This window comes from Eptatretus burgeri, chromosome 11, assembly GCF_056783735.1.
Source record: "Eptatretus burgeri isolate ZD-2024b chromosome 11, Ebu_testis_v1, whole genome shotgun sequence".
Classification (NCBI taxonomy): domain Eukaryota; kingdom Metazoa; phylum Chordata; class Myxini; order Myxiniformes; family Myxinidae; genus Eptatretus; species Eptatretus burgeri.
The window spans coordinates 96627571-96649779 of NC_140971.1; the positions used below are offsets into that span (position 1 = coordinate 96627571).

Genomic DNA, 22209 nt, shown 5'->3' on the forward strand with positions numbered 1-22209 from the left:
TCCATGAAATTGGATCAGTAAACTCAAATAGATGGATTGGAAATGTGTGGTACATTGATAACTTTGAAGGAAGTTCTAGAGGTACTGATCAAGCGTGTTTGAAAAGACAAATTAACTCTCATTTGTGATGTTTCTAATCATGAGCAAATGTAATCATGTCAGTCATGTGTGTGTGTGTGTGTGTGAATATATATATATATATATATATATATATATATATATATATATATATATATATATATATATATATATATATATATATATATATATATGTATATACACACACACACACAAAATACTATATTTTTGAAGAAAAAGACACACTGAGGTGGTGTGCTTTTGGTGACTTTTTATTGATTTTCCAGTGACCTTACAGTGAACTAAAAGGGATGTAATGACTGCGCTGATGGGAACCGACGGCAGACAATCAGATCCAAAAGGAGTAACGAAAGAAGAGAAAAGTGGGAACAACAAAAAAAAACTCAAAAGGATTTGAAGGAAAAATCAAAAAGTCCTTTCAGAAACAACAAAAAACTTTCATTGAAAAGCCAAATCTGTCTGCTGAGGGCGCGGCGCCGCGAAAGGCCCGCCGAGGGCGAGCGCGGCCTCTGCGAACAATCAAGGAGGCGTCGATGGGAGACCGGTTTCTAAAGCGCTTTCTCTCGGCTCTTTTTCTCCGCTCATTCGACTCGTTTGACACCCGACGCGCAGCTAACTTGAAGCCAAGGAATGCGGGCAGGCGTATCATTTGAAAAGGAGAAAAGAACGGGGAGATTGTTAAATGAGAGCAATTTTTTTAATTTTTTTTTGCTCTATCTCATGTAAATAACAATAAACATTAAATCAAACAGTACAAATAAATGTGATGAAATGTATGTGTATATATATATATATATATATATATATATATATATATATATATATATATAAATGTTATATATATAAATGTTATATATATAATGTTGAAACTGTGACAGAAATATGTAATATGTATGTGGCAGATATGTGTGTGTGTACTCCCTTTGTTTATAAATAAAGGCATACTTTATTTATTTAATTTGACAGACAATCATACTGAAAGTCCAACTTTCTTTTTTATTATTTCCTTATTTTTGTCATCCTCACTCATGCTGTCCATCTGCCTTTCCTTCTATCAACCTCACCCATCGTCTTCCTACATCCCCTTTGCTCCCCTCTCCCCCGTCATCCACAAAAGACAAATTAACTCTCGATTGACTGCCTTCCCTTGCAACCCTCTCCCCCTTCCTTGCCTCTCGTTCTTCACCCCCAGTCTCTCCCGCCTCCACAATTAGCGCGTTACAACAGGCAGACAATGACAGAGAGAAAGGAGAGTCAGGGGAGGGTGCTGTGAAAGGAGGAGGGACTGTGCAAAAGAAAAGACTGGGATAGAGGGAGGGAAAAGAGGAGGAGTTTCTGTCAATATTAGAGACCCACATCTAACGAGGACGTGCGCAATGGTCACGTGGGTTTAAAAACAAAAAAGCTGAATGAAGAGACGACAATTTAAACTGATGGAGACTTTGGATGAACAAAGAGAAAGAAGAAAGTGACGTAAGAAAGGTTGATTTAACAATAACACTGTTCGTTATCCAGTCACTCCTGTACAAGTATTACATCATGGCTTTGGCTTTCCGTTCGCTTTTTCAAAGCCACTCCGACCACCCCACCACCCTTCCCTCCCTTCCCCCCAACTTCTATTCAACCCTCTCCTCTCCGTTAACTAACTATCCACTTTCTCTTCTCTATGTGACACACAAACCCCTTTTCTCTCACTGATTTAATTCTGTGACTTTGTGCTTTCTTATTAAATCTCTGATCATTTTTTACCTCCTTATATCATCTTCCCTGTCCCCCCCCCCACCCCCTTTCTACCACCAATCTCAAGTGTGGTTACTGACCACCTTCCCTCGTTAGGAACCTACAGCCATGATCCAAAATGAATAATGATCTTCAGTTGATGTGAGAACAGATCAAATTTTTATTAATTTGTAAATGTTGTAAATAAGTTTAGGTTGTCATGATAAACACTGCTTGTCGATCTGTTTTGCATTAGTCGCCTTGTCTCACTGGTAAAGATCTGATGAAGTTAAATTTGTGCATTTTGATTTACCCACCATGCCATTTTTACTCAAAGACCAGTTGTAAGACCATTTGTTTCTGGAAAGATCGATTGCATGGGTCACTGGCCAGGGTTATATGGGTTTTGGCAGATTTCTTTTAAAAAACACATTCTTGTCTTGTTGGTTATCCTTCCAGCAGTGGTTGTTGATGTAGAGCTTTTGCAATTCCATATGGACTATTTTATACTCCTAATGGATGATATCAAGCCACATTTACCTCTTTCTTCCCCCCCCCACCCCCCACACCCCTCATCAAATAAAAAGTTGTTTTTGACCCACAGTCTTCTTGGGGTACTAAGGCTAACAAGTCGAAATTTAATTGATAAATAGAACAGTACATGGCCGATGACTTAGAATGTTTATCTTTGTGAATATATATATATATATATATATATATATATATATATATATATATATATATATATATATATATATATATATATATATATATATATATATATATATATTCATTCTTTCTGATGACTGTGTAGATATCCTCTGACTCGTACATTTATAGTGCATGGACAGTTACAAAGGGTACTGCACGCTTTAGTACACATTTGTCCACTAAATTGTCTGTGATTCTGTTAACACAATAAATACCATCTCTATCTCTATCTATCTATCTATCTATCTATCTATCTATCTATCTCTCTCTCTCTCTCTCTCTCTCTCTCTCTCTCTCTCTCTCTCTCTCTCTCTCTCTCCCCCCCCCCCCTTATTTCCCTTCTTACCACCCGCTATGCAGAGAGAGAGAGAGGGAGAGATTATCCCATAACGACTCTATTGGCTGCTCAGTCATTCGGGAGAGGGAGAAGAGGGTGGGGAAGGAGGAGGGAGAGAGAGTGCAAAACAAGAGGTGGATGATGTTACTGTCCTAAAAACTTTACTTTTACATTTAGAGCTTTCTCTTTTAACTTTCCTTCTGTCACCTAATTACACATGCCTCCTAAAAACTGAAATTATTGATGGATTACTGCTCTGAAAAGTTTACCCCAATAAGGTTCTGAGCACAACCTGAGCTTTCTCGTTTTGCTCATTGTTCATTTATTTTCTTGGTATTTTGTATTTAGAGAAAACAAAATATTTCAACAAAAGTTCCCCCATAGGAGGCAAAAGACTCCACAGAACTCCCTCTTCAGTTTGGCAGAAAAAATAAATAAACATTCTGTGGATATAACACAAACGCAATATATTAGCAAGCTCGCCATTGACGTACCCACTACAATGGACGACTCATGTTTAAAAAGACCAGAGTCAGTCTGCGCCGGTGGGAAAATAATGACAATCAGTTTAGAAGTTGAGAGAGGTATGTTAACCGCCGTGGGAAGGAAAGTGAAGCAACGTTTTGGCCGTGAGCCCTTCTTCAAAGCAAGACCTTCCTCAAATCTCTCTCTGGCTTTGAAGAAAGGGTTGCACCCGAAACATCCCTTTTTGCCTTCCTTCCCACGGCAGTTCGCATACCTCTCTTAACATTCGGTTGAGAAAGTTAATTGACATATCGAGTGTAAGTTTGATTCACATTGGAATGTTATCCAAATTTGAAATTGACATCAGGGTACTGTAAGGTAAGGTTGCATTTTACAGCACATCATCTTGAGGACAACATAAGCCAACTGTTTGGTCTGAATGGTAAACGTTCTCGATGGTAAGACTCTTTGTGGTATTTATTTATTTATTTTAGTAATAAAAATTAAAAATCTATATATTTCGTGGTTCTAGCATTGAGCCAAACATACTGATCAACTAAATTCTGTATGGAGATTCCAGACAATATGTACATATAGGTAAGATAAAGATATTGGAAATTTGAACGAATTTCGATGATTTCATAATCATATTAGTACCCTATAGAGGACCTTAAAAAACCAAAAACCAGCCAATACAATTGGACAAAAGCCAAAGGTGTTGGCTATTTATTACCTACACAAAGCATACCAACATGTGAAAATAAAAGTTGATAAAACCAAGATAAGAAAGGACAATATGATAGCTAAAGGAAGGAAAGTATAGTGGGAGTGCAGGGTGTAAGGGGAATTGCGTTTTGGAAGAGATAGGGGAAGGAAGGGAAGGGATGAGTACGGAGCAGAGAGGAGGGGAGTGGGAGTAAAAAGGATGTCATACTTGTCAGGTCAGGTCAGGTATGGGAGCATGTGCCAGAACAGCGCGTCGCTGCGTCCACTTTCCGCCGGTACTCCAGGGGCCTCCGTCTGGCCATCCCCCAGGCAGATGCCAGGCCCATCCCCATCTCCTTGAGATGATGGTCAACCTGCTGCAACCACGAGGCACGTGGTCGGCCCACTGGCCTCCTCCACTCATGAGACTCCCTCGCTGAGAGAATCTGGTGAGCAGGATCAGCGTCAGGAAAATGAGCCACATGTCCATACAGTCGCAACTGACGCTCACCAACTATGCAGGTAACAAATCTCATCCGAGTCTCTCTCAGCAACCGCTCGTTGGACACAAAATCTGACCAGCGATAGCCAAGGATTCTCCGAAGAGACCTGGTACCAAAGGAATTAAGTCTCCGTCTCAGATCCTTGGTCAGAATCCAAGTCTCGCATCCACAGAGCAAGACTGGAAGTACCAAGGACCTGAAGACTTGGACTTTCGTCCTCCCGCACAGGTACCGGCAGCGCCCCACCCCATGATCCAGTGAATCCATGACTCCCCAGGCCTGACCCAGACGTCTATTGACCTCTGACTCGCAGCCAGCAGAGACATGAATATCACTGCCAAGGTAAGTGAATCTCTCCACGACCTCAACATCCTCACCACAAACAGACACAGACAGGACAGCAGCATCCAAGATGTCACTGAAAGCCTGGATCTTAGTTTTGACCCAAGAAACCCGTAATCCCAGCGGCTCCGACTCCTCATTCAGCACCTCGAGGGCCCCCAAAAGGATGTCTAAAGTCTCCGCAAAGATGACTGCATCATCTGCAAAATCAAGGTCCAAGATCTTGACATTCCCAAACGATGCACCACAGCTTGATCTCTCCGACATCCTCCCTAAAATCCAGTCCATACAAGTGCTGAAAAGTGTGGGGTCCAGTACACACCCCTGACGAACTCCAGTAACAACTGGAAATAAGTCAGAGATGGTACCACCACACTTCACAGCACTCTCAGTAGCAGAGTAGAGTTCACACATCAGATCGATCAGTTTTGGTGGCACCCCACGAAGACCAAGAATCCTCCAGAGGACATCCCGATTCACTGAATCGAACACTTTCCAGAGATCAACATAGGCTGCAAGCAGCCCCTGCCGAAACTCTCGTCTGCGTTCGGTGAGGACACGAAGAGCAAGGATACGGTCAATCGTTGACCTCTTTGGTGTAAAGCTTGACTGCTCTGGACGCTGGTGCTCAAGCAGATGGTGGCAAACCCTATCAAGAATTATCCGAGCAAAGACCTTGCCCGGCACTGAGAGCAGCGTCACCCCTCGGTAGTTGTTGCAGTCTTGGCGATCACCCTTCCCTTTCCAGAGAGGGACAACAAGGCCCCTCTTCCAGTCAGTTGGGATGATGCCTGTGTTCCAGGCAGAGCACAAAACTGCATGCAACGACACGAGTGCAGCACTTCCACCAGCCTTGAGAAGTTCAGCATGGATGACACAGATCCCAGGAGCTTTGCCCCGTTTCAACTGGTTCACCACAGCCCGTGTTTCCACAAGCGAAGGTGGACCACAGTTGATTCGAGGGTCAGCAACAGGGATTGTAACACCCTTGACGTCCAACTCAACAGCTTGGGGATCAGCTTGGTACAACCGCTCAAAGTATCCGGCCAAGCGGGACTTCTCTTCAGACTCCTCTGTCAAGAGCCTACCACTCTCTGCTCGAACTGCAGTGCTCCGAGGGATAGGCTTGGATGAACGCAATGCACGAATTCCCCTGCAAGCGGGACGAGAATCACCTGTCCACAGGTGATGCTCTACCCCCTCACAGATTCCTTGCACATAGGCTTCCTTGTCCACCCTCAGTGCACATACAGTTTTACGCCTCATCTCCCTGAACAGCTCAGCTCTGCCATTCAGCCTGGCCCTGCGACTCTGGTCAATGGTATCCAGTGTCCCTTGAGAGACAAAATTCTTCTTTGCCCTGCGGTGAGCTCGAAGACATCCACCGGCAACATCAAGGACGGTGGTCTTGAAGGCACTCCACAACTCTTCAGGACCCCCCAAAGCACCCAGACCCCCCAAGTGTCCACTCAGCCTGTTCGCAAACTCCTCAGCTACTCTCTCATCTTTGAGCTTGCCAACATCCAGCCTAGGCTGGGATGGTACCATTCTCCAGGATTTAAGGTGCAGCTTTAGAGTTGCTACAACAAGCCTGTGGTCAGTATTGAGGAACTGAGCACTCCGGTAGACCCTGCAGTTCTGGATCATCCTCCAGCGACCGTCAATGAGGACATGGTCAATCTCCTTTGCCACACTGCCAGCGTTGGAATACCAAGTCCAGCGATGAGCTTGTGGGCGCTGAAACCATGAACCAGCCACCCTCAGTCCATGACTTCTTGCAAAGTCAAGGAACTTAGTGCTATTCTGGTTCATAGTTCCTGACCCATGGGGACCAACACACACCTCATAACCATCCCGATCAGTTCCAGTCGATGCATTGAAATCCCCCAAAATTAGAAGTGTATCTCGTCTGGGGCACTGTTCAACCACAGACTCGAGCGTGGCGTAGAATGCATCCTTCACGGTGAGATCACTCGCCTCAGTCGGAGCATAAACAGAGACCAGGGAAATGACACCTAAGGAGTGACTAATCCTTAATCTCATTATACGCTCGTTGACCGGTGTTACCTCAATTATCATTGGGGTCAGCTTATTGGACACAGCTACAGCAACTCCTTGGGTATGGTAACCATCAGAGCGACCAGACCAATAGTAGGTGTAACCACCCACCATTATCTCGCCGCAATCCGGTCTCCGAACCTCAGAGAGAGATGCAATCCCGATGTCCAAACGCTTGAGCTCAGATGATAACAGAGACAGGTGATCATCCTCACTTAGGGATAGGACATTCCAGGCACCCACCCGAAGGGACCGCCTCAGATTAGCCCAAGGAGACCGCCATATGGTGGACGACACCTCAGCACCACTCCGACACACTCTCCCGCAATCTGACCCAGGGATGTTACCCCGTGGTTTCCCTCCTATCATCAAAGATTGGGGTCCCGAAGGCTTTGCCCCAATCCCGTCATCCGGTGAGCTGCCCTGCGAAGGGAAGCTGCACAGGAGGTACTCCCACGGAGTGGGTTTTCAGATTTTTTTGCGTTTTTGCGTTTTGCGGAATGAAGGGTTTTACGGTGGCCGGAGTGCAAATCCTGCCACCAACCTCCTCATAAAAGTAACCCAACTGCAGGAGGACGTCCGCAGACACAGTTGGGCACTCGATATGGATGGCCGTTGGCTCACAAGGAGCTCCTCCACCCTTTGACAGGTTTTGTTTTTAATCCTGCTGGGTGTCCATATCCAAACACCCTCCTCACCAGAAAACCTGGTGGGGGAGACGGTTTAGTCGCCGACAACCCGACCATGGAACAGGTTAGTACAGGTTTACATGGAACCCGTAGCAGGTCACAAATCGAACCTGACCTGACCTGTCATACTTGCGTACGTAATAAATAGATGAAACCAAAGCATCCAAAATGCTAAAATTTATGTGTGAAGTCACAGGCCCACAGCAAACGGGAAGATACAAATCGGCTGACATGCGATTCTACAAATAACAAAAGCAGACAGGTAAAAAATATACATTTTATAATGATCATGAAAATCACCATAAGATACTTTCTTTTTATTTAATAATTTTTTTTTTTGGTTGAATGCTTTAAAAGGAATAGAAAAAAAAGTAAAGAATTGCAAGATAGAAATATGATGATTATATATGTTATGTGAATGATGTCGAGCTTTATCCTTATTGGAACAAATATTACTGTAAGGTCGTGTATGATGGTGATGTTGAGTGTAGTTCATTCATGTAAACAATTAGGTAATGAATGATAATTTATGCAAAGAGCGTTTCAAGTATAAGCATGACGTCAGCAAGCACTTGAACAGACACGAGGACTGAATTTCCTCTCAATGTATGCTCATGAAACACCGCCCTCTCCTCCCATCCCTCAATCCTCCAATCCCTCGCACCCCTTCCCCACCACTCCCCACCCCCCAACCCCGACTCCCCACCCTTCCCCTCCTCCACACCGACTTCCCACCTTCTGGCCAAACCACATTATTTTCTCTTATGGCTCTTTGGGTTTCAGGTCGGCTCCTTTTTAAATGTTATTTATCAAAGAAAAGTTTGCAAATGGAGATAAAAGTTCAGTTACAGGAAAATAATATAAACTAGAAGGGCACTCGGTCGAGCACATACCTCTCCCACGCAATGCTTAATCCACGAGAACATATCAGGCCCAATAGTTTTGAATGAAATATCAGGCTATATATCGTTTTTGGCAAGACAAACAGACAAACAAGAAAAAGACGTCATGCAAAGAACGGTACTTGAAATATCCATAAAACGAATTTGACCCCAAAAATAATTAGCTCGTTTTGAATTCATTGACCTGAAATATATATCCTCTTCAAATTTCAAGTCAATCGGATGAAATTTGAGGATTTTAGAAATTTCACCGGAGTGTTGACCTTTGGCCTATGTTGACCTTTTGACCTCAAAAACAAAAGGCTTCTTCCTTATGACAAACTCCACCATGTGGTGAAGTTTCGTGAAGATCGGTTTAAAATTGTGACCTGTCAGCGACAAACAGAGACAGAATAACAAAATCGACTGACCAATACACTTGAAAAATCTTCGATTTTGCAAATAAAAAAAAGACGTCGTGCAGAGCACGATACTTGCACAATCCACCCCCCTCTCCAGAGGTTGCCATGGATACATCAAATTGTCCATTTCATTAAGATTCAAATTGGCAATCTTAATCAAAGCTCAGGTCAATCGGAGGAAAATTGATTATTTTTCAGATTGAAATTGATGATTTTAGAAGTTTGACCTTGAGCTGACCTTTGACCTCAAAAACAGTTTGTTTCCAAATTCAGTGACGCAATATGCAATTACTGCTTAATCTTCAGGTTAATAGTATGAAAATTGATGATTTGTCAGATGAAATTTGATGATTTTAGAAGTTTGACTGAGTTGACCTTTGACCTGAAAAATAGTTGTTTTCCCAATTCATTGATGGACTATGAAATTGCAGTTCAACTTTCAAGTTTATAGGGTATAAATTGACAATTTTTTTCAATTGAAAATTGATGATTTTAAATGTTTGCCCTTGAGTTGACCTTTGAGCTTTTGACCTCAAATAGTTGGTTTCCCAATTCAGTGACGGAATATGCAAATGCTGTTCAAATTTCAAGTCAATCGGAGGAAAAAAATTACGATTTTAGAAATCAGACCTCAAGATGACCTTTGACCTCAAAATCAAGAGGCGTCTCAGTTGAGACTATCTCTACAATTGGTGAATTTTCATAATGATCGGTTTAGAATTGTGACCTGTGGGCGATTGACAAGCAAGCAAACGGACAGAGTAACAAAATAGACTGACCAATATACTTGAAAAATCTTTGATTTTGCAAGTAACAAACAGACAGACAGGGGCGAAACCATAACCTCATTCCACCTTCGGTGGCAGAGGTAATAATTCAAGGTAATTACAGGACGAATGTGTCTGGGACAGGTAGAGGTAATGAGTGGAAACAGTCACACCACCACTCACCACTGCTAATACACATGTGGGGATCACCGTCCATCCAAAAAAGTGATTGTCCAGGTAGCGAGTCATAAATATCCTCCATGAAGAAGACTTTTGCGAGGCAATGTCTGCTGTGAAAGCATTTATACAATAAGTTTTATCATGTTCCCAAAATGCATGAACAATGCAGAAGTTCAAGCAAGTGGCTACCTTTGAATGTACACACAATTAGCATATTAATAATGTATGTTTGAAGAAATATAGATCGAAAACATAAAGCTCCTAACCACTGAATGACTGACTGACTGACTCACTGACTGATATGAAAGATCAATACCTTCCGGGTGACATAGAAAGCTGAAATTCTGCGTGCCAATGGATATCGAAGCCGGTACAGCGGAATGATTCACAGAATTGTCAGACAACATCCAAAAATGAATTCATAGCATTAATTAAAATATAAATAAATGAAAAGAGGGGGGGGGGGAGAAGAAAAAAAAAAGAAGAAAAAAATGCAGGTGAGTGACCCGAGACAATGGAGAAGCACAGTGATTTTGTGTACCGGCAGACATCGAAGTGGATACATGAGGAAAAATCACACAACCATTGGAAAGGATCCCTAAATGAAAATATAAATAAATGGGGGGGGGGGGGGGAAGAAAAGAAATAAATGAAAAATCAAATCCAGGTGAGTGACCCGAGACAATTGGGAGGCATGGTTCATATGCTTACACAATGTGTAAGCACACTCCGCTAATACATATAGGCCTACAGCTCGAGAAAAAATTAAGAGACCACTGCAAAATTATCAGATTTTCTGGTTTTACGATTTATAGGTATGTGTTTGAGTAGAATGAACATTTTTGTTTTATTCTATAAACTACTGACAACATTTCTCCCTAATTCCGAATAAAAATATTGTCATTTAGAGCATTTGTTTGCAGAAAATGACAACTGGTCAAAATAACAACAAAGATTCAGTGTTTTCAGACCTCAAATAATACAAACAAAACAAGTTCATATTCATTTTTAAACAACACAATACTAATGTTTTAACTTAGGAAGAGTTCAGTAATCAATATTTTGTGGAATAACCCTGATTTTCAATCACAGCTTTCATGTGTCTTGGCATGCTCTCCACCAGTCTTTCACATTGCTGTTGGGTGACTTTATGCCACTCCTGGCGCAAAAATTCAAGCAGCTCGGCTTTGTTTGATGGCTTGTGACCATCCATCATCCTCGTGATCACATTCCAGAGGTTTTCAATGGCGTTCAGGTCTGGAGATTGGGCTGGCCATGACAGGGTCTTGATCTGATGGTCCTCCATCCACACCTTGATTGACCTGGCTGTGTGGCATGGAGCATTGTCCTGCTGGAAAAACCAATCCTCAGAGTTGGGGAACATTGTCAGAGCAGAAGGAAGCAAGTGTTCTTCCAGGACAACCTTGTACGTGGCTTGATTCACGAGTCCTTCACAAAGACAAATCTGCCCGATTCCAGCCTTGCTGAAGCACCCCCAGATCATCACCGATCCTCCACCAAATTTCACAGTGGGTGCGAGACACTGTGGTTTGTAGGCCTCTCCAGGTCTCCATATAACCATTAGACGACCAGGTGTTGGGCAAAGCTGAAAATTGGACTCATCAGAGAAGATGACCTTACTTCAGTCCTCTACGGTCCAATCCTTATGGTCTTTTGTAAACCTCAGCCTGGCTCTTCTTTGCTTCTCATTGATGAAGGGCTTTTTTCTAGCTTTGCACGACTTCAGCCCTGCCCCTCGGAGCCTGTTTCGAACCGTCCTCGCCGTGCACTTCACCCCAACTGCCGTTTGCCATTCTTTTTGAAGGTCACTTGATGTCATTCTACGGTTGTTGAGTGACATTCAAATGAGTTGGTGGTCATCCCGGTCAGTGGAAAGTCGTTTTCGCCCTCTGCCAGTCTGTAGCTTTGTTGTCCCCAATGTCTGCTGGGTGACCTTGTTCTTATGAACTGCCGTCTTTGAAATTTTAAGGATGGAAGCAATGTGACGCTCACTGTATCCCTCTGCCAGTAAAGCCAGAATTGAACCCTTCTTTTCCTCACTCAAAACTTTTCTTTTCAACTCTTTTGGCATGGTCAATAGTTATTTTTTTGATTCCAATTACTTTTGAGGTACGACTAGCACTGTTTTTGCCATCCAGCTGGTCCTATTGCAAGAGGATAGTGATGACCACAGCATTGGTTTTTATACTTTTCCTTGTTAAATAAGATTCGGTTCAGGTGATCACGTAATCAGTACCTCACTAAGTAGAATGAGATGTGCCTGTGTTGGAATTCAACAGACACTGGAATGGAATGGCTGCCATACATGTGGAGATGCTGATTTAAATTTTTTTTGGAGTGGTCTCTTATTTTTTTCCAGAGCTGTGTATACATATATATATATATATATATATATATATATATATATATATATATATATATATATATATATATATATATATATATATATATATATTGTTGTGGTTACCAGATTCGCAAACCACCATTCAGGTCCCTTAGGTGAGGTATCTCGGTAAGTGCATGTGTAGTTAGGCCCAAACCCGTTGTCTAGTGGGAATACATGTCATTTATGCGAGCTGCGACTCTTCAGGATAGCCGTTTTTCTTTTACTATCTTTATTTTGGACCAACCGCCATGATCACAACCACAACATCAACCACCGACCACAACCACCGCTTCACCACAACCGCCACGACCTTCACGCACACCTCACAACCGTAGCATCGCCACCGTTCTTGCCCCGCTGTGGGTACCGGTGTTGGACTCATGCAGAACACGCGTCGAACAGCGTGTACAAAATCACGGATTTTGTGCTTCAAAAACGGATCAAAAACGACACACGCCCACTTTTTGCCGTCCAATCGGTGAGCGAGGGGCGATTTGGCCCCGCCTCCAGAACGATCGATATATGCAAATTTGTGGATCAAAAAGCCTTCACGCCCACTTTTTCTCGGGCCAATGGGGAGCGAGGTGAAAGGTCAAAGGGAGGGGGTCAAAGGCGAAGTTACGGGGGGATAAAAGGACGGTGTTCGTCAGTCAGAAGAGAGTCGCAAACGAGAACGAGAAGGAGTCGAGAACGAGAAGGAGTCGGAACGGAGGGGACGAGTGTGGAAGACTGGAGCCCGAAGCCTGCAGTGGCTGGAGAAGCTGAAGAGAGTCGGACGAGGGGGTGCTCGCGTCGGTGCCAGGAGCTGCACGCCCGAGGGAGGCCGGCAGCGCGACCTGGCCGAGGTGGAGACGCACACCAGGGATAATAAAGATCCTCTATACCCCGAGCATCAGCAACCCCCTCCTGTTTCCCCCCGCGCTGAGATAGTGCGACCAAGGGGGCCCGTTCCCACCCCCTGCCAGGCACTGTCCACGAGGCCCGCGGGTTGCGGGGCCATCGCCGCTCCGCGTCTCATCACCAGACGGGTAGGCCCGACCCGGTCTCGGCCTCAGGCCTGCCTCATTCTTGAGGTATTTCTTTTCCTTGGTTTTGGGTATGTGTTGTCGGCGCCGTCTGTGAAGTAGAATTGTATAAGTGTTGCCGTGTGCTCGGTAGTCGGTATTAGCTCTGCACTGTGTTTTCACTTTTATGTTTGCTTTTTGTGTAAATGGAATTGTGTTTTCTTTTTTTGTGTGCATTTGGTGGAATTGTATTTGTGTGCTTCCCGTGTGCCGCGAATAAATGTGCTTTATTGTTGAACTGTTCTCCCGCTTCGCTTCGTCTTTTCCTCCATTGAATCCCCATCTTGCTTCACGTAAAGGGTTGGTAGTGGGCTGAATACGCCCGATAATTAATCGAACCGTCGAGGTCGACGATAACACCGCTCGGTTATTCTGATAGTACGGAACGGGTCGCTTAAGTGGCCCGTGTCCGAAGTCGACCTGCGGCGAGGTGCGATCGCCCGGTCTACCCTCCGCGTGGGTACTTAGGTAGGTCGAATTCGGCGAGCAACCCTATCCCACGCGGGGGCTGATTGGCTCGATCGCGGTGAGACCGAAAGGTCCACCCGTGACTGGTTCCCGGCGTTAGTCCGAGAGGGTCACGACTGGATTGTCCGTCCGGTGGGCGACGTGCCGCGATTCGAGTTACGTGGCCGTCGCACGCCGGCGGGCGCGAAAACCGCGACACTGGTGTCAGGAGTGGGATATAAACTCATCGCCCTCCTCGCGGCACTGGTATCGGAGAACAGGAAAACGGGCTCTCCTGTCTCCGGCTAAATTCACGGGAATCGGTCCAGGGGTGAGAGAAGCGACCCCCGATTCCCTCCAAATTACGAGCGATTTAAATTAACCCTTCACGAGAAGCAAGATGGCGTCTCAAGGCGAGCGGGAGCCGGGGGTATTAGAAATATATATGTGTAATAATGTAGAGTCCATGGTCCAGGATGGAATCCCCGAGCAGGAAATGTTCATTGTGCAGGAACACGGACTCGCCCAACTGAACCCAGGGCCCGAGGTGGGTGCGGCAGCGGCCGCGGTGTATGACACCTCCCCCCCCCCTCTCCACCAAGACCCTTCCCCAACCCTTGCCGAAACGGCTCAGCTGAGTGCATCCAACATGGCCCAGCTATGCGCCATGCTGGCGGCAATGAACAAACAAATGAATGAAGTGAAAACGAAGATGGATACAAATACAAATGAAATGAAAAACGAAATGAACAAGCAAATGAATGAAGTGAAAACGACGATGGATGCGAATACACAGCAAATAAACGGAATGGAAGCAAACATGAAGGAAGAGATGAAAAAGCTGCGGGGTGAGACGCAGAACATGGGCCGATGCCTGCAGGCGGGCATGAAGGCCGTGAGCAGGGAACTTAAAATGGCGACTCCACGTGTCGGAACGAACGAGCTGGAAGGGGGTGCAACGGCTGACAGGCCCGCGGTGGAGGCGGGTAAGGAAAAAGTAATTCGGGAGACAAGAGACGAGGTGAAAGTAATTGCGAGGGAGAGAAAAGAACAATTAATACGGAAAGCAAGGATGAGGTACGCGGAGATCGTGAAAGAGCAAGGAGTGAAAAACAGGGAAGGACGGGAGCGACTTAAAGAGAAAGCAAGGTTGACCTACATAAAGATAAGGGAAAGACGCCAGAAAGAAGCAGAGACCAATAAACACGATGAAGACGGGGTAAGTGACGCGCACACACACACTGAGGTAGTGGAGGATAGTGAGGTTGAGCTCGCGGAGCGTGTGGGGACCCGGCGTGAGCAGCTGGATGACCTCCTCCAGGAACGAGGGGAGGGAGTATGCCCCCTTGAGGCGAGTCACGACCAGGTGAGTTCGGTCGTGCTTTGCGAGGTTGAGGGGATGAGTGCTGTGGACAGGTGCTTGGAGAGCTTGGGGGGTATAGAGGCCCCGGAGACCCTTGTGGGGACACGAATCCCCAGTGTGGTTGTCCCTGTGTGTGTGGTGCAAGGTGTGAGTGCGGCACCGTGTGTGGAAGAGACCGCGTGTGTGAGTGTCGCCGTGTGTATGGATGAGGCACCGCGGGTGAGTGCCCCCGCGTGTGTGAGTGAGGCGCGGAGTATGAGTGAGGTACCGCGGGTGAGTGCCCCCGCGTGTGTGGATGAGGCACGGAGTGCGAGTGAGGCACCGCGGGTGAGTGCCCCGCACGCGTGAGTGAACGGCCGTGTGCAAGGTCGCTGTGTGCAAGGGAGACCGTGTGTGTGAGAGAGCGGTATGTAAGGGAGATGTCGGTTGGCATGCGGGAGCACGCAGCCGCGTCTCCCCGTGTGAATGTGATGGAGTGGACTGTGTGCGTCGTAACACGCAGGTGTGCGTGGGTCGAATGGCGACGACGGCGACATGACAGGAACGAAAGCCGAGTAGCGGCTGTGGTTGTTTCGAGGACCGTGCCGGGTTCGCCCAGCAGTGAGCACGCGGTTCGTGCTGTGCAACGCACGAGACCACCACGTGCTCGCTTGCGAGAGTGAAGTCCCGGTCCGGAAACGCACGCGGTGGATTTGCCGATCCCGCGGACGGACAAAGTTTAGGCAGGTAAATGGATTTGGACCGGACGGGTTCTCCACGCGATCGTGTGTGTTAAGCTCCAACGGGAAAAGCACATGTGTTCGCGTGGGAAACCCCTCGAGACGTGGGGCTTGTGTTTTTTTTTTTTGCGCACGGTGACGTCATGGCTGCACGTGTGGTTGGAATCCGGCAGGAGGGGTATCTCGGCCGATGGTACCGTCCAAGGAGGGACGAGGAACACGTGCAGCTGCATGACGTCACGGGCAGGTACAAAGTGCGCGAGCTCTGAGTTGCCGCGCTGGCGCTGCGCATGTAAAGAAAAAAAAAAAAAAAGAACAAGCCTCACTTTCGGGTACACAGGATTCCTGGGCAAGGGGTGGAAGACCCCCCTTGCCCTGGGCACAGGATGAAAACTAGTTAGGGGGAAGGGTTAGCTTAGCTAGACCGACTCCATGGGGCAGGGGTAAGTCCTCATGGAGTCCGTGGAATGGATTAGTTAGAGGGATTGTAGCCAGATTTAGGTTGGGAAATAAAATGAATTTTTGAGTTAGGAGACGGACAGACTGGTGAATGTGTAGTGGGGACGTAGCTTAGCTACGTAGTGTTAAAAGGAACGTGCTGTAGTTTAAGGGACGACGTGGGAGCACGAGTTAGTTAGGGGATGTAGTTAGGAGGATGGCAGAGTTCAGCAGTGTGTGTGTGTTGAAGAGTTGGTGAGTGAAGTGGAAGCATGTGCTTGGTGAGTGAGTGAGGCCAGCGGGTCTGTGTGTATGGAGCGAATGGGGAATGCATGGTGCGATGAGTGATTGGGGGGAGGAGTGACTCCCGCCCAAGGGACCCCGGGGTCAGTATAAAGTGAGTTAGGGGGTTAGTCAAATTGAAAAATGGAGGTCGTTTTGCTGTTGGTGGGAAAGTAGGCTCGAGACCCATTTGGAGGGGTGCAGGAGCCCTGTTGACGGGCTTGGGAGCGTGGCTGCGAAAGGTGAGTATCGCTGAGTGGGTACCCCGGGCACCAGGCTAGTCGGCCGCGGTAGGCCATGGGCCCATGGGGGGCCGGGATAGAGTAGTGGGCACGGGTGCGCCTGCTTGGTGCGGGGGCCCGGGGCGCCATTAGCCGCGTGGGCAGTGTTGTGGGCACGGGTGACCCTCGGAAAGGGGCCCGGGAGGCCGGCCTGCCACGTGTGCGTTTCAGGGGAGGTGCCATGGGGGGCACTCCCCGGTGTTAGGGAGCTGGTAGGCTCGGAGGCAGTGTAGTGCCCGGGGGTGCCATAGCGGGAGATTCGGCAGAGGGTCGTGCCTGCCAAAAAGGAGCCACGTGTCCCAGCCATGAGACCGTGTGAGGGCACGGAGAGAAAACTGGGGGGGCAAGGCCCGAAATTGTGAGGACACCAACACAGGCGACGGGAATCTGGGTTGTTAGAACCAATAGTTTAAGCGAGAGGCGCTTGTTGAAAGCCCCGGGGTAGTTTAGCAGTTAAATGGTTAGGGTAGATTAGGAGATGTACCCCTCCGCACCATCCATCCCCTCGCTCTCGTTGTGGGCCGCTGGACCCACTTTGGGTTAGATCGCCGAACTCTGGGGAGGCCATTCTGAGGCTTCGTTGGGCCTCGACACAGGACGTTAGCTCTCCCTTATTCCCCTCTGGGAAGGGAACGTAGGGGTTGGGAGTAGGCTAGGTGACAGGATAGGTTAGCCGAACAAGGACGATAAAGGGGGTTAGGGGACGATTTATAGTGGGGGAGTAAAAATAAAAACAACAAAAAAATTAAGTTGGGGCTAAATTGGGGTTTGACAAATTAAGGGAGTGGGTAGGTACAGTGACAGGCAAAGGCGATAGGTGGGAGGGAGACAGGTAGGTAGGTCCGAGCCCGCCTTCCGAGTGGCCAGCACCACCGCACTCCCTCCACCAACCTCCACTGAACGGCAAAGGCTGGCCACTTCATCGGCTGGCCGTGTTTTACTTCAAGGCGGAGGCCGGCCAACTTCATCGGCAGCTGTGTGCTGCAAGGCCTGTGCCGGCCAGTTCATCTGCCGGCTGTGTTTGCCTGCAGCGGCCTTCTTCTGCGGGCTGTGTTTGCCTGCTGCCTTTGCCATGCCATGCCCACTGCCCATGTTCACCAGCCCCGTTCAATTTTGCTTTGCCCCCCCCCCCCCTGTTCATTTCCATGTGCGCCAGGATCAAGGCAACAGTTTGCAAGCTGCGAGAACTGCCCTGTTGGCAGCTACAACACGGGCCTGCAGTGGCAGCCCGTGCACCGTGTTTTGCGTCCATCCATTCATCCATCCATTCGTTGTGTTCATTGCGTGTGCCACTTGAGCTGGCACGGAGACTGCGTTGTGCAGCCCAAGCACCGTTGTGGTTCACTGAGTTCAGTTCAAAAGGGAAGGCCTTGGACTGCGTGTGAGCAGCCAGCCACGTTCCCTGTCACCTGCATTGTTTTGAGCCAGAGACTGCATGCGGGCAGCCTGGCTCCCTGCTAACTGCTTTTCTTTTGCAGAGTTCAATGATCCTGGGCCATGGTTTAGTGTAAGATTTGTAAGTTAAGGTAAGATGTACTGTACATATGAGTGCGCCCCCGGCATGTTTGTCTTAGCGCCGGCAATTTTATTTAAGTCGTCCGTGTGAGTGAGTTTGTTTAGATAGTTACGCAGCCCTCAGGTTATTTATTTTGGGGACACGAATACCATGAATGTCGCACTCAGGGATCCGTAGGTAAAGTGTACTAGGGGAAAACTACACATGATGGCACACGAAAATTTGACGACTCGGGACGAGTCTGTAAAAAGGGAAGGGGTAGTGTTGTGGTTACCAGATTCGCAAACCACCATTCAGGTCCCTTAGGTGAGGTATCTCGGTAAGTGCATGTGTAGTTAGGCCCAAACCCGTTGTCTAGTGGGAATACATGTCATTTATGCGAGCTGCGACTCTTCAGGATAGCCGTTTTTCTTTTACTATCTTTATTTTGGACCAACCGCCATGATCACAACCACAACATCAACCACCGACCACAACCACCGCTTCACCACAACCGCCACGACCTTCACGCACACCTCACAACCGTAGCATCGCCACCGTTCTTGCCCCGCTGTGGGTACCGGTGTTGGACTCATGCAGAACACGCGTCGAACAGCGTGTACAAAATCACGGATTTTGTGCTTCAAAAACGGATCAAAAACGACACACGCCCACTTTTTGCCGTCCAATCGGTGAGCGAGGGGCGATTTGGCCCCGCCTCCAGAACGATCGATATATGCAAATTTGTGGATCCAAAAGCCTTCACGCCCACTTTTTCTCGGGCCAATGGGGAGCGAGGTGAAAGGTCAAAGGGAGGGGGTCAAAGGCGAAGTTACGGGGGGATAAAAGGACGGTGTTCGTCAGTCAGAAGAGAGTCGCAAACGAGAACGAGAAGGAGTCGAGAACGAGAAGGAGTCGGAACGGAGGGGACGAGTGTGGAAGACTGGAGCCCGAAGCCTGCAGTGGCTGGAGAAGCTGAAGAGAGTCGGACGAGGGGGTGCTCGCGTCGGTGCCAGGAGCTGCACGCCCGAGGGAGGCCGGCAGCGCGACCTGGCCGAGGTGGAGACGCACACCAGGGATAATAAAGATCCTCTATACCCCGAGCATCAGCAACCCCCTCCTGTTTCCCCCCGCGCTGAGATAGTGCGACCAAGGGGGCCCGTTCCCACCCCCTGCCAGGCACTGTCCACGAGGCCCGCGGGTTGCGGGGCCATCGCCGCTCCGCGTCTCATCACCAGACGGGTAGGCCCGACCCGGTCTCGGCCTCAGGCCTGCCTCATTCTTGAGGTATTTCTTTTCCTTGGTTTTGGGTATGTGTTGTCGGCGCCGTCTGTGAAGTAGAATTGTATAAGTGTTGCCGTGTGCTCGGTAGTCGGTATTAGCTCTGCACTGTGTTTTCACTTTTATGTTTGCTTTTTGTGTAAATGGAATTGTTTTCTTTTTTTTGTGTGCATTTGGTGGAATTGTATTTGTGTGCTTCCCGTGTGCCGCGAATAAATGTGCTTTATTGTTGAACTGTTCTCCCGCTTCGCTTCGTCTTTTCCTCCATTGAATCCCCATCTTGCTTCACGTAAAGGGTTGGTAGTGGGCTGAATACGCCCGATAATTAATCGAACCGTCGAGGTCGACGATAACACCGCTTGGTTATTCTGATAGTACGGAACGGGTCGCTTAAGTGGCCCGTGTCCGAAGTCGACCTGCGGCGAGGTGCGATCGCCCGGTCTACCCTCCGCGTGGGTACTTAGGTAGGTCGAATTCGGCGAGCAACCCTATCCCACGCGGGGGCTGATTGGCTCGATCGCGGTGAGACCGAAAGGTCCACCCGTGACTGGTTCCCGGCGTTAGTCCGAGAGGGTCACGACTGGATTGTCCGTCCGGTGGGCGACGTGCCGCGATTCGAGTTACGTGGCCGTCGCACGCCGGCGGGCGCGAAAACCGCGACAATATATATATGGGATATATATATATGGGCGGGATACAAGCTGTCAAAATATACAATATATATATATATATATATATATATATATATATATATATATATATATATATATATATATATATATATATATATATATTGTGGCAGTTCTTGGAACCGCATGCAAACAACAGATAGTGGTCCCAAGACAGATGTTCCATTAATATATATGGAGATAGTCCCTTTCCTTTTGTTTAGCAGGACAACAAGGGAGTGCGTTGCGATGACCTAATAGCTAAGTCTGCTTAAATCATTTTCTTCTTTATTTCGTCCCCACTCTTCTTTTCGTCTGATTATTCCTGAGGTTCCAAGGTGGAATAGGATTATTCCAAAGGTCCACAGTAAATCAGTGCGTGCGGATCCGCGGTGAGGAAACTGCTGCACAGGTCCTCATTCCCGGGCGAGCCCTAAACCCGGCATGTGCAGCGAGTGATGCGCACTTGGCAGTGCGGGGTTGTCGACTCGAGCTTCCGATTGTCTGGGGAGGATTGCCGGTTGCATTGAAAAGGCAAACGAATGAGTGTCTCTTAAGAGGCTGCACGAATGTTTTTTTCCACGGCATGGGAAACACAGCCAGCACGACGCCCATGCTGCACAAAACGCGTACGGAGGCCGATAAAGCCGACTCCACGTCATGTTGGGCGGGATACGAGTGTGCGGGTAGAAGCGGCTTGTTCCTTTTCAACCTCAATATCCGACACATATTGGTGTTCGCCCCACGCACACGCTAGCGGAGTCATGTGAACGCGAGCGCTGGCCACGTGCGTAATGGCGGAACCGTGCACATGTATGGAATGTGCTTGAAAGCAGACACGTACGCCGCTTGTGAAACGTGCATGGATTTATCCATGGTGATGTACCTTCGGCCCTCGCTGGCAGCAGCGGATTCTCCACAGATGGTGAACGTCTTCTCTTCTCTCTGGCCAGTGAAGCTGCGATCAAGCCGAGGAATGTACAGTGCATGCCACGTTGGCGCGCGAAGCGAGCGCGTTTATAAACGCTGGGCAAACCCCCAAGCGGGCATGCGGGACCCTCGACCGGTCGCCCGGGCACGGCCCGGGGTTTTTGGCAGGATGATTCGCGTGCAAATTTTGGTGTGGGCGATTCGTGTCATGTTGTGGGGTCGGAGCGAAATATGTTCGATGTCTGGGATGGCCTTGCCGGAAACGAAGTGAGGCGGTTTCCGGCCCAAGCTGGCGGGCCACATGAGGGGTTGGGGCCTATCGGAGCGCCCGATTCAGGTGATGACATAACGATTCAGGGTGGCCCCTCCCCCCGAGCTACAAATCCTATAAAGGTCGGAGAAGTCCCTCCGCCACTCTCTTGCTCTGTGAGTTTCTCCGCCTCTCTCTCGCCTCGCCTACACCGCCACGACCCGCCTCCTGCTGCCCGGACTCCGCCTCATCATCTCCGCCCCACTACGTCAACCCCACCCGCCTACCTGGTCCCGCCTACTACTCCGTCCTCGCACTCTGGACTCCACCCCTTCTCGACTCAAGCTCCTCCTTTATTGTGCCCAATTCCTGGTTCTAAACTCCCTCTTCATCGGGTTTTCTGTGTCTGTGTGTGTGCGTGCGTATGTGTGTGTCTTGGCGCCTGTCTGCCAAAGTAAGACTGCAGAAGATCGTTATTATTATTGTTATTAATTTCGTGTTAAGTCTGCTCTGTGTCCCCTTTTGTAAGTTGCCTGTTTATTTGCTGCACCACACCTCTCTCCCCTATCTCTGCACAACACACCCCAATAAATCTTCACTGTGCCACATGTCTTTCCTCGCCCACTGTTAATAAATTATCATCAGAAATGTTCCCAGCTCGTCTATGTGGTTTCTTTCATTGATCCAGCATGGTCCGAATCCTAGT

General features: G+C 48.0%; 1 long non-coding RNA gene across 3 annotated transcripts in view; it reads right to left on the reverse strand.

The window, feature by feature from the left end:
* Positions 1–346: 346 nt before the first annotated feature.
* Positions 347–22209, reverse strand: part of LOC147017710 (uncharacterized) — a 30192-nt gene continuing 8329 nt past the window's right edge. For 2 of the 3 annotated variants that reach the window (XR_015049605.1, XR_015049604.1), the window contains exons 2-3: positions 9882–9988; positions 347–715 (exon numbers count right to left, since the gene is read on the reverse strand). This is a non-coding gene — a long non-coding RNA (uncharacterized LOC147017710). The remainder of the gene's footprint in view (positions 716–9881; positions 9989–22209) is intronic. The other variant, XR_015049606.1, reaches the window with a different exon arrangement.